The following is an 18,165-nucleotide window of genomic DNA, read 5'->3' as shown; positions in this document are numbered from 1 at the left end:
CCCAAAATTGCATGTAGAATTTTGGGAGCCCATTTTCTATTGGCCTTAGATTAAGGGATTTAGCCACATGAACAAAGCTCAGTCATATCCTCCTTCCTCACAGAACTAGAACCATGCTGAGATAGGGAATGATTCCATGAGAAAGACACATCCAGTTCATTCTCACAGATAACCTGCTGTAAAGCACCCAACAGAAGCCCAAATAGGATATCAGTGTGTGCATGTGTGAGAGGAGACTAATCATGAACTTACCGTATGCTGATGACACTCAACTGTATTTCTCTTTTCCACCTGAAGCCAAGGAAGCCGTACAGGTCCTAAACCAGTGTCTGGCATCAGTGATGGACTGGATGAGGGCAAACAAGTTGAGATTAAATCCTGATAAAACAGAGGTACTCCTGGTCAGTTGGAGGGCAGATCAGGGAATAGGGATTCAACTGGTGCTGGATGGAGTCGCACTCCCCCTGAAGTCTCAGGTTCGCAGTTTGGGTGTACTCCTGGACTCAGCTTTGAATTTGGAGGCCCAGATTACTGCTGTATCCAGGAGCGCATTTGTCCAATTAAAACTGGTGCGCCAGCTGCGCCCGTTCCTGGAGCTGCCTGATCTGACTAGGGTGATGCATGCCTTGGTTACATCTCGCTTAGACTACTGTAACACACTCTACGTGGGGCTGCCTTTGAAGACTGTTTGGAAACTTAAATTGAGCTTAAAATGTTAAGTTGAACTTAAAAAGAGCTGCAGCCAGAGTGCTAACCGGGGCTGGTTACAGGGACCATACAACCCGCCTGTTACAACAGCTCCACTGGCTGCCAATTTGTTTCTGGTCACAATTCAAAGTGCTGGTTTTGACTTACAAAGCCCTATACGGCTCAGGTCCAGGTTATTTGACAGATTGTATCTCCCTACATGAATCTGTCCAGGATTTGAGATCTTCAGGTGAGGCCCTTCTTGTGCTCCCCACACCTTCACAAGTACATATGACATGGACACGAGATAGGGCCTTTTCGGTGGCCGCCCCTAGGCTATGGAACTCCCTTCCGAGTGAGGTGCGATTAGCTCCCTCCTTGCTGTCCTTCCGGCGACAAGTAAAGACTGTTTTATTTCAACGGGCATTTGGGATAGAGAATGACCAGGATTGTCATAGGATTGGAGACTATATTATATGATTTTATTATTTTAAATATTTAAATATTTTATTATTTTAAATTGTCCGCTGTTTTTAACGTATGTTTTATGGTTTTAATTTTTCTCATAGTTTAATTCTTTTTTAATTGTATACTTCTGTATGTTTTAATGGTGTTGTTTTTAGTTGTAAGCCACTCTGAGTCCTATTGGAAAAAGGGCGGGGTAGAAATAAAGTTTATTATTATTATTATTATTATTATTACCACGGTGTGCATGCAACTACTAGATAAACCAATCAACTGTACCATCTTGCAAAGTGGTGATGGCAAGCTTTACTAAGTTTTTTGCACCTGGTTAGAAATCTGAAGAAGCTGGGCAGTGAAAAGTTCTTGTTGCCACTGGGCAGGACAAAACAGACCACCGCCTTACAAAATGGCTGCATACAAGCAGTAAGTTACATTTAGGGATGGGCAAATATGTCCATTTCTCTCTCATTTTTCCAATTGTAGGTTCAGTTCTACATCAGTTTGCCACTTTACCCTAGGATATGCTTTTTTGTACACATTAAACTAGCTGGAGAGCTGCACTGCAAAATTTGGAGAAGTGTGAATGTCAAAGGATGGCTGTGTTTCGGTTCGCATATTGTATGGAAAGTGCAAATTTTGTAGGTTCACCTATAGATGTAAACTGAATCACCACCCAACCCTAGCTGTCCATCTTCATCAGGTGAGACTGTCAATGTGCTGAACCAGTGTCTGGCTGTGACAATGGACTGGATGAGAGTTAATAAATGGAGGCTCAATCCAGACAAGACTGAGATGCTGCTAGTGGGTGGTTCTTCTGACCAGATGGTGGATGTTCAACCTGTCCTGGATGGGATTGCACTCCCCCTGAAGGAGCAGGTTCATAGCTTAGGGGTTCTCCTAGAACCGTCTCTGTCACTTGAGGCTCAGGTAGCCTCGGTGGCACGGAGTGCCTTCTACCAACTTCGGTTGGTGGCCCAGCTACGCCCCTATCTGGACAGGGATAACCTGGCTTCAGTTGTCCATGCTCTGGTAGCCTCCAGGTTAGATTACCGCAATGCACTCTACGTGGGGCTGCCTTTGAAGACGGTTTGGAAACTGCAGCTTGTGCAAAATGCAGCGGCCAAATTGGTAACAGGGACCAGACGGTTCAAACATATAAAACCGATTCTGGCCCACTTGCATTGGCTGCCTGTATGTTTCCGAGCTTGATTCAAAGTGCTGGTTTTAACGTATATAGCCTTACACGGCTTGGGACCACAATACCTGATGGACCGCCTCTCCCGATACAAACCCACACACTATGCTCAACATCAAAGGCCCTCCTGCGGGTGCCTACTCCGTGGGAAGCTGGGAAGCTGGCAACAAGGGAGAGGGCCTTCTCAGTGGTGGCCCCCAAATTATGGAATGGTTCTGCTGATGAGGTGTGCCTGGCGCCACCACTGTTATTTTTTTGGTGCCAGGTCAAGACTTTCCTCTCCTCCCAGGCATTTTAGCATGTGTTTTTAAATTGTTTTTTAAAGTGTTTTTAAATTTGTATATTTGTTTTTAATGTTTTTAATTGTTGTAAACCGCCCAGAGAGCTTCGGCTATGGGGCGGTATACAAATGTAAATAATAATAATAATAATAATAAAGAATACAACTTTATTAAAATCAAGGAGCTATAAGGATAAGGAAACCAGAACAACAGTGCGGACAACCTAATCTGGTGAAGGTGCCAAGAGAACCTCTGGGCTTTTCATCTGGGCAACAGCACCCCAGCTCAATGCCCCAGATTACATTTGTTGCCTGCTCTCTTGAAATGTGAGCTGAGACGGTCATCCAAGAGGTGTATTCCCCCTTCCCCTGCTGTTTAGCTTCAGATGAATTCCCCCCCAGCACCCAAGGTCTGTTCCCTTCCTTCCTCCATTTGAACTAGTTAGCAGTAAGGGCCAGTTGGATAAAATCCCTTGTCTGAGCTGGTGCCCTAGGATGATCACTGTGGGAGTTAATCTAAGACCTCCCCTGCCTGCACTACATGCAAGTTGTGACAACAAAAATCTACCAGAACACCCCCTGGTATCCATCAGATCTATAGTATGAAGTAGGTAGTTATCATAGCCATTCAGAACAGTACACAAAATTCCTACTCATCTCCTAAAGGCAACTGGCTGATCACATACTGCATTAAAGTGATGGAAGGGCAGGGTGCCATGCTTTCTAGAAAGGAAGATGTGGGGGCAACGCCAGCTTAAAAGGCCAACTGTACATCTCCACTCAGCCTGAGCAAGTAATCACACAGGACCATTCAGTCGTGCAATCTCACCCCAGAAAGTGGGTGGAGGCAAACAGGCCCCTGCTGGAATATGGAGCAGCAGGACTGTAGTTCTAGAGCATTCCCCTGGCAGTTTATTCTAATGGCTGTGCTCTGCTGAAATCTGCTCTCCATCCACCCCTTCGCATAGTCAATATCACCAATTGAGCTTTCCCAAACCACTTTAAGGTTTTGTCATCACTGACAGCCATTGGAGTCCCACCACTATTTGTGGTCTGTGGCTTTCAGAGACAGAGAGCGTGAAGCACATCTGAGTGGTGTCACACTAGCCACAGAGAGGAGCCAAGTTGTTTTTTTCCTTGTGGGTCTACTTTGAGATGCATCTTCAAAGTCATTACTGAAATGCAGCCTGTCTTCATTCACTTAGGTATCTTTCATGTAAAGTGCACTCCAGAGGATGAAATTAATGACTACAGTAACAATGCCGGTGTGCTCAAAAACACCAGAAGCACAAGCAGTGAAGGTCGCTTTTACAAGGAGCTGCTGTAGGCACCAGCAACAGAATACTGCATAGAGTTCTATCACACATGCAGTCAAAGCGGGAGAATCCTGTACTTGACCTCCATATCAGAGAGGTGTTTCCCAAGTGAATGATACATAATTGAAAGGGTGCTAAATAGGTAGTGCTAAACACTGAAAAACTGGTATTCAGAGGTACCAGAAGCTACAATTCTCACTGACCTCAATTAGAGAAAGTGCTCAATAGCTTTGGAAAAAAACAGACATTGCTATCCTCTATTTTAAGATGTAAGAGGTAGCACAGCTAGAGATAGGACTGATTTTACAGTAAAGAATTGGCAAGATGAATGGAAACAAAGGATTGAAGGGAACACAGAGTCTCCTGTTTATGTTGCCATGATGACAAATAGGGACCTGCAGACAATTTGTTGAAAGGGCAAAGGAGTTGGGGGAAATCGAAGATGCAAAGAAAACTATACATCCCTTTCCCTTCCCTCCACAATGCATGCTTCTTGCTCTGAATTCATCTCTTGCATAGCTGCATATAGGTTTGTAGGAGTTCTGTATAGAGCACCTTTTTGAAGGAAGTGACAAGCAGAAGGACACAGAGCACTCCATTCTCTGTGCCCTGGATTTTACTCCTCCTTAATTCTATTTTCTAGAGGTTTCTTTATGTGGTCTTTAAGTGAGAAGGGGGAGCACACACAAGCTGTTCCCTCAAGAACCCTGTGCAAACTATTAAGCAACAAATTGTACCACCTGAAGTGAGTGGTGACTCTGCTGACCCCATCCACCTTTTCTTCCTGTTCCCCCTTCCTCCTTCTCTTCAGGGTGGCAGTGACATTCCCCTCTTTCCTCTGCCCACCCATTCCTCTCCCACCTTCTTACTTTTGTTTTTTTGCTGCTGGCACTATCTCTATCGTTCCCTCCCTGCCTCAGTGCCTCACTCTGAGGAAAGGCCAAGAGGGTCCTTCCTCCAAGCAAGGCATTCTGGATCTGGTGGCCAGGGTGCCGTAGCACAGTTTCCATTAGCTGTCAGTTCTTCCAGTTAGCTTGCACATTTACCCCTCCTCTATGCTACCAATGGCATGTCCACATTGATTAATCACACACACACAAAAGGAACTCTTAATGTTATCATACTTATAACTGCCTCAAGATTCTTTCTGTGTGCTGTTTTACCCACATGAACTCTTGCACATTGGCAAAATTTTGCACACACAAAATCTTGATCCAACCATACGTACAATCATATCAAGTTTGTTTTTGGTGGCATTTTATCAATGAACACAAGTGCACAAGGAGGTCAGTAAAACTGCATGTGGTAAAATGTAAGCAAGTAATTGTTGCTTACAAATGTGGGGTTTGCTATCTAGTCTACACCAAGAATGCATAACCTTTGGGTCTCCAAATGTTGCTGGACTACAACTCCCACCACCCCTGATTATTTGTCATGCTGGCTGGGGCAGATGGGCCCCAATTTCCCAAGGGCCATAGGTAGCCAGGCTAGGCTACAATCTGGATGCAGTTTACTGAAACCACATTCCAAGTTTAGTTTTGATGAGTTTGCCCCTTCCCATAGCACATCATGTCAATCTCTTCAAATCCAGGTGCTTGGCCATTGTCATCCCAATAGCTACGTGACTGGAGACATGCAAACAATGTCCAACTCCGAAGAGTTTGTAAGGGTCTCTTTCCTTCTTCTGTTGGACTCTTTTTACTCCTCATGGAGACACACACTAAAAGGGAACAAAGAGGATGGAAGGTCTTCCACCTCAACTCAAGTTGTACCTCAAAGGAAGAAACTAATTGCAACTAACAGAGCAGTCCTGTGCATGTTTAGTCAGAAGTATGCCCTACTGGTGTTCAATGGGGCTTGCTTACTAGCCCTAAGGCTACAGTTCTGTTACTCATCTGAGAACAAATGCCATTAAACATAGTCTTAGGCTACAATCCTAACCCCAATTACCTGGGAGTAATCCCCTTGAATTCAGCAACACTTCTGAATAGACATGGTTAGGATTGTGCTTTTGTTGCTGACTAAAAATGCACAGGGTTGTGCCTATGAGATAAAAGGTCAACTTCTTGAATTTAGTGCGTGTGTGTGTGTGTGGGGGGATTTGGACAACTTATGCCAGTTCTATTTACCATATTTCGCTCATAAACTTATAAATTATAAACCAGAGAATTGGGCATGATGAAGACAGGACTGGTTCTAAGAGCCTGGGAGAAGGCAGTCATTCATTCTGATCAGCACAGCACTCTCCTACCCCTGCACCCACACCTTTACTATTATTACATTGTAAGCCTGTGGGCCATGCCATGTTAATTGTATCCTTGCAGAGCACCACCTGGCCATTTTAGGAAATTCACAATAAGAAAAAAATACTATTATTAACAAAAAGCCTTTTTAAAAAAAGTTTAAACATTTTTAACTTTGTTCCCGGCTTGCCTCCTGCTGCAGGGTTACCGACTGACCATTAAAAAAAAAAGGCGTTTGCTTTTAACAGCAGCTTGATTCCTTGCCTCAGCCATGTCAGACTAACATTTGCCTTCTTTAAATTAAGAAAGGCTGGAGCAATGGAGCTCTTAATGAGCAATCATAATTGCCCTCTCTGGGTTTCCCTGATCAAGGAGCACAGAGTGAAATATGTGAAAGCAAGTGCATAATAATTCCAGCAGTGACACAGAAGAGTGAACATTATGTTGGCCTGGTGAGAGAAGCAATGCTAACTCTTTCAGTGATCTCTACAGCATTGCTGAGCGCTGATTTTTCTAAAACATCCAGGGCTCTTCTAAGATGGTACTCTTTGGAATACAGTTAAGGCGGCCTTTACAGGAGGAGTGTGGAAGCTGCTTTTGCCCCCGTGTGGATTTATTCCACAGTGCAATGGTCATATTAGTTTTCAATGGTCTAATTGCTTTGGCGGAAGGGCCATAGTTTAGTGGTAGAGCATCTGCCGGGCATGCGGAAGGTCCCATGTTCATTCCCTGCTATCTCCAGGTGGGAGTGGGAATGTCCCTTGTCTAAAACTTCACAGGGCTGTAGTCAGTTAATGTAGACAATGCTGAGTATATGGACCAATGGTCTAACTCAGCACAAGGCAGCTTCTTATATTCCTACAAAAGCTTCATCAGATGCAGAGGGCTAATCACACCAGTTTTTACCACCTAAGAGTCATCTTCAAAGGTTCTAGTCCTCATGTAAGGGGACACAGGGGGCCTGCTCGATGGCCCCACCTGCTCTGTCACATTCTTGTCTCTATGTCCCACCTGAAGGTGGAGGATAATGATCTTCAGCAAGGAGCCTGTATGTTCCCCCCATGATTTAGAACCTTGCACAATCAGGATCCTAAACTGAGCAGTCAGCATACGTGAGCAAAGCAGGCTGCCTGGGCAAGTTGTCTCTGTACAAGTTGCCCCTGCCCTTGTTTTGATGGGCCTTTAAACATTACTACAGCACTGTGTGACATTCCCCAAGGAAAGCCGTTCGCATGCTGCTGTTTCAACATCAGTAGGACACCTCAACGACTGAAAAATTAGCCAGAGTTGTGTAGCTTTGGGGGGGGGAGAGTCTGGGTGCTGGTTTCAGGGGCACCATTCTAGATTTTGATAGTGGGGAACAGGGGTCTCAGCAAGGTTTAAAGTTAGCTCTTGGATCTAATCAAAGTATTTGTTTTAGTCACATTTTATACTTCTTACCTACAATAGCAATGTTCTAGACATAGTTCAAATACCTACCCTGATTTAAAACATGGATTTTATGTATCTGGCATATTCATTTTTGAAACAAGAGTCACACAGGACAGGTCCACACTTACACAGCAAATCTGATTGCTATGTTGTCTCTGCCAGGAAGTTGTCATGCCGTACACGCCAATTAAGCCAGAGTTCCAAGCTACATTAATATGCGTGTAGGATGAAGAGATCAACCTGTTTCCAGTCTTTGTTCATTTTGCATGTGTTAGTTCATAACTCTGTCCCTTCCCATTTTATATCAATCTGCAATATAAAAAAGCATAAAAAGACATTTTAAAGGTATTTTTTTTCACAAAATACACATTTCCTTATGCATTTTATTTTTAAATTGCTTTAAAAACTGTAAAACATGATTGGATAGTGATGCATGTTGTACCATTTGCTAACATCCCAATACTATACATAGTCATAATGGACAGCTATTTTTACATTTCATACGTGAGGCCACCTACATGAATGCACCTACAGTTTGTCTAAATATGAAGAGACTGAAGACTGACTTGCTTTAAGCTATAAAAAGCAAAGAAAAAACTTGAAGGGTTTGAATAAAATCTAGCACTCACTGCTTTTAACTATCAAGCATAGTGCTTAGCAATGGAAGTTTGAATTTACTGTACTGTCCTTTAAGAAGTGTAATCTTCTGTTACAAACTTAATTATATATGTGTGTTTGTACAAATTGATTAGAACAGAATTGCTTGTTACTTCCCTGTAACTCTATTCCAGACCATTCCAATTATTATTATTATTATTATTATTATAAGAACATAAGAAGAGCCTGCTGGATCAGTCCAGTGGCCCATCTAGTCCAGCATCCTGTTCTCACAGTGGCCAACCAGAAGCCTGGGGGAAGCCCGCAAGCAGGACCCGAGTGCAAGAACACTCATCATCATTTATTTATGTATTTATTTATTTATTATACTTGTATACCACCCCATAGCCGAAGCTGTCTGGGTGGTTTACAGTAACTAAAAACATACAATTTAAAAATACATCTTTTAAAAAAACAATTTAAAACACAATTTAAAAATTTAAAACAATATAGTAGTAGTAGTAGTAGTAGTAGTAGTAGCAGTAGTAGTGACTCACTTCTCATTAAGCATTTCAAAGCAATTTCACAATACAATAAACACATATATAAGAAAATTTAAAGTAATTACATATATAAAAACAATTAAATATCTTGAGAAATGAAATCACACCGGAGTATGTTGGCTCTCTATGACATTGTAACCACTCTTTCTGGTAAACAATTCTGCTGTGTAGAATAACTGCAACATTATCCCATCCTATGTTATTTCCTGTATACAATTGTTACCGGAATGGTATGGAATAAAACCATGGCAGAACAGCAACTATGGTGCTCTATTTACATGGGCCTTCATAAAGTGTGTCCCTGTGAACACCCAACATTTTCTTCTACAGAAGAAACTATGATTAAATCTGGCTTCAAGTACACCTTTTGCAGTCAAAGTAAATCTTCATATTCCCTCTTTTAGACACAAAATAATCTTCCCAGAGGGGCTCTTATGGGTGATTTTTTAAATAATTTATTAAAGAGCATCTATAAACTGCTTAGTATTCCAAAAATCTCTACACAGCCAGTCACAGCCTCTCAGCATCATGAAAACCCTATTCATAGGGTCGCCATAAGTCGGAATCGACTTGAAGGCAGTACAAGTGGGGTACAGTCTAACTTACTAGACTTTTTACTGTCCTTTCATCAACAGGTGAAGACTTATTTATTCCAGCAGGCTTTTGGAGTAAAAGTTGTTTAAGACAGTACTTCTAGAGGTATCCCGCACTGTTTTACTGTTTGATTACATTATTCTTAAATTGGTTTTAAGTATTTTTAGGTGATGTTTAATTGTTTTAATTGTTTTAATGCTGTAATGAGTTTAATTCTATTTTAAATGTAGATTTTTATATGTCCAAATTATATGTACCCATTTTTAGTTGTAAGCCGCCCTGAGTTCCAGTTTTGGAAAAAGGGTGGGGTATAAATAACAATAATAACAACAACAACAACAACAACACTACTACTACTACTACTACCACTACTACTACTACTACTACTACTACTACTAATATAGTGAGGAAATGGGATTGAAACTGCCCACTTCACCCACCATGAACACCTGCCCTTCCTATGGGCTTGTCAGGTTTTCAAATGTAGACGTCCCATATAAATCCAATGCACATAGGCCCAAATCATACACTCATGTCTCAGATTTTATGTGGATTACCCTACACATGGCTTAATCTGATGCATGTTGGTTATTACATATGTAGACTAAATACCAATGAGCCACCTTTACATGGGCATCTGCTGGAACTGGAAGCAGGCTGGTGGTTGAAGTGGGCAGGCATGGAGCCAGGATGGAGGACTTATGCTGGTGCATTTCTGGCTGAGCTGAGATGGAGGACTTCAGCCAGCTCAGCCACAGATCCACCTGTTTCAACCCCCCTTCCTCCTGATGGATCTTAGGTTTGGATTGTACAGAGCAATCCTGAACTCAAGTTAAGCCAGCGTAAAGTACACCAGATCCAAACCCCATTCAGAAGCAAGGCTACTGCTCACTGAGTTGGCCCAAGCCTGGCAGAGTGGAAGCAAGCCTGTAACACAGAGTTTGACTTACACTGGTATAAGTTCAGCTGGCTTTCCAGGTGATGTGACTAAACTGAACAGAATTAGGATTCCTCCCCCTATGAGTCTCACCACTCCCCTTCCCTGGAATGCCCATTTTTCAAGGCTTACATTGGCATAAGTTACACCAGTCTCACCTTAGCCAGCTGAGCCAGGATGCACAAGTTAAGCCACAGTATCTCTGGCTGGGCTGAGCTGAGCTGAGCCGGGAACCAGCCAGCTGAGTTGTAGATCTGCCAGATCCTACTAACTCACTCATTCCAGGCAGATCTGGGGTTTGAATGACACCCTTAGTTGATTAATACCACCTTTTTAATCAATAAATGGACAAAGCAATTACATTTAGGAAATCTGGATGTGACCAAAATTTCCACATGGTTAACTTTCTGAAACAGTGAAGTTTTAAATTCATTAGAAGGAAAGGCCATCCAAAGCATATTTTTTTCATTCCCTGTTGAAGAACCAAGAAACTAATCAATGTGCCTTTCACTCACAGTCCCGCTGATTAAAATTGACCCTCACCAATTAATCAAGTAAATCTTTAGTTGATTAAAGTTTGTAGCCCTAATAATTTTGTATGTCCTTCACAACCTCCCACCACACTTCTTCAAATCTCTTTAGATAAAAGTTGTGCATATCCTATTTGGGTTACAGACCATGAACCACAGACCTGCCACAGACAATCAATAAGAACACTTCATTATTTTCTTTCTGAAAGGGATTTCCACATCTTCACCTTACTTTCAAAACACAAAACATATAATAGCAACAATGGCAGAAGAAATAGGAAGGCGTGTCTTTTACATCAAAGGTATATTACTGAGCACTCCAGGACCAGCCAATATACTGTTTGAAAACAGACTCCCTCTTTTTTTTTTTCCTTTGAGAAAGCAGAGAGGAGAAATAAATTGCAACTTCTCTTGTAGTCACTTTGATGTCTTTGCAGCCCCCATATTAATGAAAAAGTTCTGATATCAACAGATTTTCTTTGAGCTTGCAAAATGCAGACTCCACAGCACATGACACCAGTTTTAGGAAAAGGGGCTGAGGATGTTAGTTTATTTTTGGACTGTAGATATGAGGAGCTTGATTCTCTACGCTGCACAGACCTTTAGGATCCCTGACCCTCACCCACTTCCAGAAGAAATTTGTGCTATACAGTTGAGCAGACATTAGCTCATCTTCTTGCAGGGCAAGATATTTTCCTGCCTGAGGCAAGGGGCACAATGGCTTCCCCTCCCGTTCTATAGACAGAAGATGACTTGACTGGCACTGGAAACTTTGAAACTGGTAATGGGACAACACCCAGGCTGTATCCAGAAATGTACCTTAGGGAGCTCAAGACAGGTTGCATGATGCACCCAGCTGTGCCCTCCAACATCTTGCTACCACTCCCCATCCACCAGCAGGTGCCACCTGAGGCCATTGCCTCAGTCTGCCTAATGGTAGGGTTGCCAGTGTATGTTTGCTACTTATAAAGGAAGAACACTGTTTAGATGTCCCCATACAACCCAGCTGGTAGCGGCTGGTGGGGCAGTGCGGGTGGGGCTGGGTTGCTCTCTCAGCTTCCCAACACTGTGGGTCTCTGCCACTGACCGAGAGGGGGAGGCGCAGAGAGCTTGTCATGGTGTGGCATGTATCAGCAGAAGTGCCAGGTTGGAGCATCAAAATATTCCATGGATAGTTAATGGCCATATAATATTTTCATGGAGAGGCACATATGTGACCCTCTTTAATAAGTCTGTTTGTGAGCTTAGTCCATTATATCTGGGATCCCAAAAGCTACTTTGGCATGTCTAGTAGACTTTTGGACTTTTTTCCCTTTGAATGAGTGACCCAACATTCCATATCATGAATTGTTCAGTTTCCAAAGAGGTTTGCCATGTTCCACAGAGAGGCTGATGTTCAAGGAACACAAGTGTTAAGATCCCTTTAACTCAAAGAAGTTGTGACATAAATCTTTAGATTGAGGCTCACATCTAGAGTTTCCACCAAATTTCCCCTAAAGCAAAATTTGTGTTGAAGTTGAAGGGTTTTAGCTCAGGTGAAGAAGCCTTTGTGGCATTTTTTCCCTATCAAGAGCACTGTATGCCTACTAATATTAGAAAGACATATAGCAATTGGTCCTGAGCCCAACTAGGAGCTGAATTTCATGAACACTTTTATGCCCTTGAAGTGCACCTCCAGCAACACCACAAAATGTTTGCGGAAAGATTTCTAGAATGTTTAAAATGTCAGGCATCTATCCATAGCAGTGCATAGGTTTATAAAACTTGCTGTTTATACACATCAGGGCATAACAAAAGATCTGAAAAAGAATGCAAGAAATACAGCTGTAATTGCCTTCACTCACATTACCATATAGGCAAAGAATGTAGGTGTAAGGGGAGAGAATCTTGCTCAGAGAAGATGAAAGAGCAGAGAGAAAGCAGGAGGGAGTAGAAGGGAGTACAAGCACACAGTAGAGAGGACGGAGCAAGAAACTCTTTATATAGATGGGGTTAATGTTAATTCTTTTGAAAAGAGCCAGCAAGAAGGAACCTATGATACAAAGGGTCCCTCTCTTCCCTGGAAAATAGGGACTCACCAGGCAAACCCTGAAATGAGGACATGCTCTGGGTGCCCTTATTATAAGAGAAACCTTTACAGGCTTATTTGTTTTCTTACATTTATATCCCACTTTGCTTCCATCAAAAAACCTAAGGCAGTATATATTTGGTTCCCAGGCTGTCTCCCATCCACATGCTGAACAGACCCAGACCTCCTTAGCTTCAGCAAGTTGGTAGCCTCATGCACCCTCAGACTATACCCTGGCCTTTCACTTGACCTTTGAAAACAGCCTGGTTTATGACTGCTACGCTGAGATCTTAATTTCCTTTTGCATTTAGCCTCAGTAGTAAGCAATTGGCATTTTAGAAATGTTCATACATTTAATACGTGCCAGATGAACACAAGAAGATACAAAACATCTAAAATGTATCAGATCTCTGGGAAATAAAGGGTTATTGGAACTGTCATTACTCATGGACCTCTGTACACAAAAAATTAAAGGTCACCCAAAATTGAAATCTCAAAGAATATCTTCCCCTAGGGAAACATTATTATGAACTGAAAGCATTTCTGAAGTACAATCCAAAGAGATCATGAACATCAACACTACTGGACACACTAAATATTGCCTGTCAAAGAAAACATTGACATGGCCTTGGCTAATATGTGTTAAAAGCCTAAAAGCAGACAAATGCATATATTTACTTTTTGAGAGACAGTAGATAATTGCCTGCATGCCATAGTACTTAAGTAGTACATTTACTCACTGGCAAAGAGAACACAATAGTAGTCTGCTACAAGGTCAAGATGGGATGTGGGGATGGTACTAATTATATGTCCTTACTCTGATGGAAAGAAAAGGAGCTATTTGGGCTCATTTGAGAATGAGGAAGACTGAAAAATGAAGAGAAGGTTGCCTTTTCAAGGCATTGGATATTCAACCTGACTACTTGACAACACACAGAGAACTGGTTCCAGTGGTCACTCAAAGGTCTGCCTCCTCTGTATTCATGAGGACAGAGAAAAGGAGCTATTTGGGCTCATTTGAGAATGAGGAAGACTGAAAAATGAAGAGAAGGTTGCCTTTTCAAGGCATTGGATATTCAACCTGACTACTTGACAACACACAGAGAACTGGTTCCAGTGGTCACTCAAAGGTCTGCCTCCTCTGTATTCATGAGGATAGCCTGCTCAATGGTGGCAGGCAGGAAAACATCACACAGTGTTTATCAGTGGCACCATTAGGGATGGATAACAGGGCACAGGACTGGGACCCCACAACCTGCCCCCTCCAAAACCCCACCACCACCAATTGCACCCCGTCAGTGGCAGTCACCCACCATGTTTGGTGTTGTTGACCGAGCGGATACACTGCAGCAAAGCTCCAGACAGTTGCACTCACCATCTTTGTTTCCCATAGAGCTGGGCTTTTGAGCCCACATGGACTCTAGGAAATGAAGATGACTGGCACAACTTTCTGAGCTTTGCTCTACTGCATACCTGTTCTGTTAAAAAAAGGGGCACTGATTGCCACCACTGCCATGCCACCTGGTAAAAGGGAGAAAAGGAGAAGACCACCTGGGTGGGTCCTGGGTGAAAAGTTGCAGGTCCCTGTTGCTTTCTTCGAACATTTCTACAGAGGTTCTTGGATGTGCCGACAACTTCTGTGATAAGTTTGAAAGGAAGCAACATGGACCCAGTCATTCATTTCTGTTCCCTAGAAAGCCAGGGGGAGGGGGGAGGGGAGCCCTTTATCTTTGCTTTGTTAAAAGAAAAGAAAAAGGTACCAATTCATGTATCCCCCCTGAAGCTTACCAGGCAGTGGGAATGAATAGAACATTTTTTTCTTTCATTTTACGGGGTAAAGTAAAAGGGGCCCATTCCCTCCCTTCCCTACTTATCCAGCATCAGGAATAAATAAAGATGGGAGGACAGTGAGTAGTTTAGAGAATCTGAGCAACCTGGGAAGTAGGGAGCCTTAGAGTCCATCTTGTCTAGGGCCCCTCAAGCCTGACAGCACCACTGTCCTTTATCCAGGAAATGTGCAGTTATGGCCTGCACATGTAGGATATGGCTCATGAAGGCTGCAATGGGATGGTCCACTTCCATCATGCAAACTTCACACTTGAAAGATGGAGCAGAATGAACTGGTCCAAACAGATAATTGAAACAAACTTGATTAATTTATATACTTTTTTCCAGACAATCTGAGGAAGTAAGACCAATATACATGTCTAAGACAATCCAGAGTATATGTTGTGAATAATACACTCTGAAGAGCAGCAATGCCCTAGTGATATTCAACAGGCATTGTAATGCTCTTTGGTGCATAGTAGGGACGGTCAAGAATTCCTATGAATTTGGATTTTGCACCGTATTTTTTCAATGGTCTACATATTCTCCATCTTTGCTGAGTGATCCTGTTTGCTCTGAACTTCAGTGGCTTTCCCCCAATGCTGGATTTACCCCCTCAAATATTTTCTTGAATATATTGTTCTTTTACTGATTTTACTCACAGCACAGCAGTACAGCTCTGTCTCACTCTCTGCCACCCTCCACCACTCAAATAATCCAAACTCTAAGTGGAAGAAAGCAAGCCAAGTCTCACCATCGTTGATTCTAAGCTTGCCGAGGAAGAAGTGGAGGCAGGGTGGGGGCACTGAAAGATGCTTTCCTCTTTGTCTTTCCAAAAGGAAAACAGCCAGTCTCTGCCTACTAACATGAAAACTGACCAGCCTCAGTTACAGTGGAGAAGGAGGAGGAGATGGGGAAACTGCTTTTCTTTTCTTTATCAATATTTTCTTTCAAATAATCAATATTTTCTTTTTTTCAAAATATCAATATTTCATTTATCGATAATTCCTTTCAAAATATCAATATTTTGAAAGAAAATATCAATATTAATATTAATATTTTGGGTGAGCGGAAAAATCGGACTGGTAAAAGCAGCGGATAGTGAACAAAGAATGAACTCAAATTGATACTGCCTATGAGTTGACAGAATGCTTTTGAAGCAGCACCAGCTAACAGATCCCATCCCTAGTGCATAGTGAACTTAGTCTAAGCCTGCTGAACTTGTGATCCTCCAAGCTGCATTCAGCTCACTAAACATGGGTGAAGGTCCAGAAGGTACTCCACAGGCCATATGTTATCAGATTCTAACCCAGCCTTTCCCAACCAGTGTGCCTCCAGATGTTGTTGGACCACAACTCCCATCAGCCTCAGCCAGCATTGCCAATGGTCAGGAAAGATGGGAATTGTGGTCTGTAATGTCCTTCCCTGGCACCACCTGTGTCGCTCTCACTCGTGGCTACCAGCAGTCAGGATCGTTGTGTTTATTTTTACCTCTCTCTGCTCTAGCACAGATCTCAAAAGATCCCCCTGCTAGGCCACACTACCCAACACTCTGGGTATCCAATATAACCTCTAGATTGTGCCTTAGTCTCTTCCTGGTTATTTTGATACCTTGCGTCTGTGTGTATAGGTAATTCCCAACCCCCCTGAAGCCTCTTGCCTATGAAGCTCACAGCTCTGGGTTGCTCTGTGGTACTGGATGTTGATACAATATCTCTTCCTTCACCGCTGCCACCATTCGATACTATTTCTTCTTCAGCCTTGGTTACTCTGCCTCCCCCCTGGTCTGTGCCCCCCAGCTGAGGAATCAGGCTTTAAGTAAACCAAGAAAATATTTATTGATAACACTAAGAATAACAAGATTACTTATAGATTTCATTGACAAGCATATGCTGGATAGGGAAAACCTTGCTTTAGTTGTCCATGCACTGGTAACCTCAAAATTGGACTACTGCAATGCACTCTACGTGGGGCTGCCTTTGAAGACAGTTTGGAAGCTGCAGCTCGTGCAAAATGCAGCGGCCAGATTGTTAACAGGGACTCGGAGATGTGAACATATAACTCCAATTCTGGCTCGCTTGCACTGGCTGCCTATATGCTTCCGGGCTCAATTCAAAGTGCTGGTTTTGACTTATAAAGCCTTACACTGCTTGGGACCACAATACCTGGTGGAACGCCTCTCCCGATATGAACCTACGCATACTCTGCATTCAACATCAAAGGGCCTCCTTCGGGGGCCCACCCAGAGAGAAGCCCGGACCGTGACAACAAGAAAACTGGCTTTCTCTGTGGTGGCCCCCAAACTATGGAACTCTCTCCCCGATGAGGTACGCCTGGCGCCAACATTGCTGTCCTTCCGGCGCCAGGTAAAAACGTTTTTGTTCTCCCAGGCTTTTTAACAACATTTTAACAACATTTTAAACATCTATTGTAACACCTACACTTGCACTTACGCTCTTAATATTTTAGTAATCTTAATTACTTAACATCTTAACATCTTAATACTTTTAACTGATTTAATACGTTTTTAATATTTTTAGGCTTGTATTGTAGTTGTTTATATGTTTAATTATGTTCTACTACCTTTGGTATATTATTTTTAAGTTGTTGATATATGTTTTCACTTGTATATTGGATGTTTTTATGTTGTGCACTGCCCAGAGAGCTACGGCTATTGGGTGGTATAGAAATATAATTAATAAATAAATAATAAATAAATATGTTTCTCTTATGTTCCTAATTCCTACTATTTGCCTCAGAACTCCCAATCCAATATCTCAACAGCCACCTCTTACTCTCCACATCAACCTCCCTGTCCACAATCACCCTGTCCAACCCCCACCACAACTCAACTGTCATCCTCTCATTTATACCTTCAGCCATTCGAACACACAGCCAATCATCATCCAGCATTCTACAGCCCATGTACTCCCCCTTCTCACTCACTCCACTTACCATATTTCCTATAATAAACCTGCACGTACCATATTTACATTACATTCACATACAGGAACATCACATGGTCCAACAACATCTGGAGGCACAGTGGTTGGGAAAGGCTGTTCTAACCTAAGGGGCCTAATTTGACAGGTGGGGCCATCCACCTGTCAGTTACCTGATATTAAAATGAAGTCAGGACTTCAAAGCTCTATGCAAAGCTTGCAAAGAGCCCTGTGTGGTGACATATGATCTCAGGTGTGGGGCAGGTGGGCATGATTCTGAATCCCTGGTGGGCCACATTTGGCCCATGGGTCAGAGGTCCTCCCCCCACCTCTAACACCTCCACATTGAACCAATGTCTGCAGTTTTTCCTTGTCCAATGCCTATAGACCCCAAATATCTGACAGAGCATCTCCTTCCCTACAGACCATCTCAGGTGTTAAGATCAACAGAGGCAGCCTTCTTGGTAGTTCCGCCACCTTCAGAAGTTCA

The sequence above is a fragment of the Rhineura floridana genome, chromosome 6, assembly GCF_030035675.1.
Source record: "Rhineura floridana isolate rRhiFlo1 chromosome 6, rRhiFlo1.hap2, whole genome shotgun sequence".
Taxonomy (NCBI): domain Eukaryota; kingdom Metazoa; phylum Chordata; class Lepidosauria; order Squamata; family Rhineuridae; genus Rhineura; species Rhineura floridana.
This window is presented reverse-complemented; position numbering follows the sequence as displayed.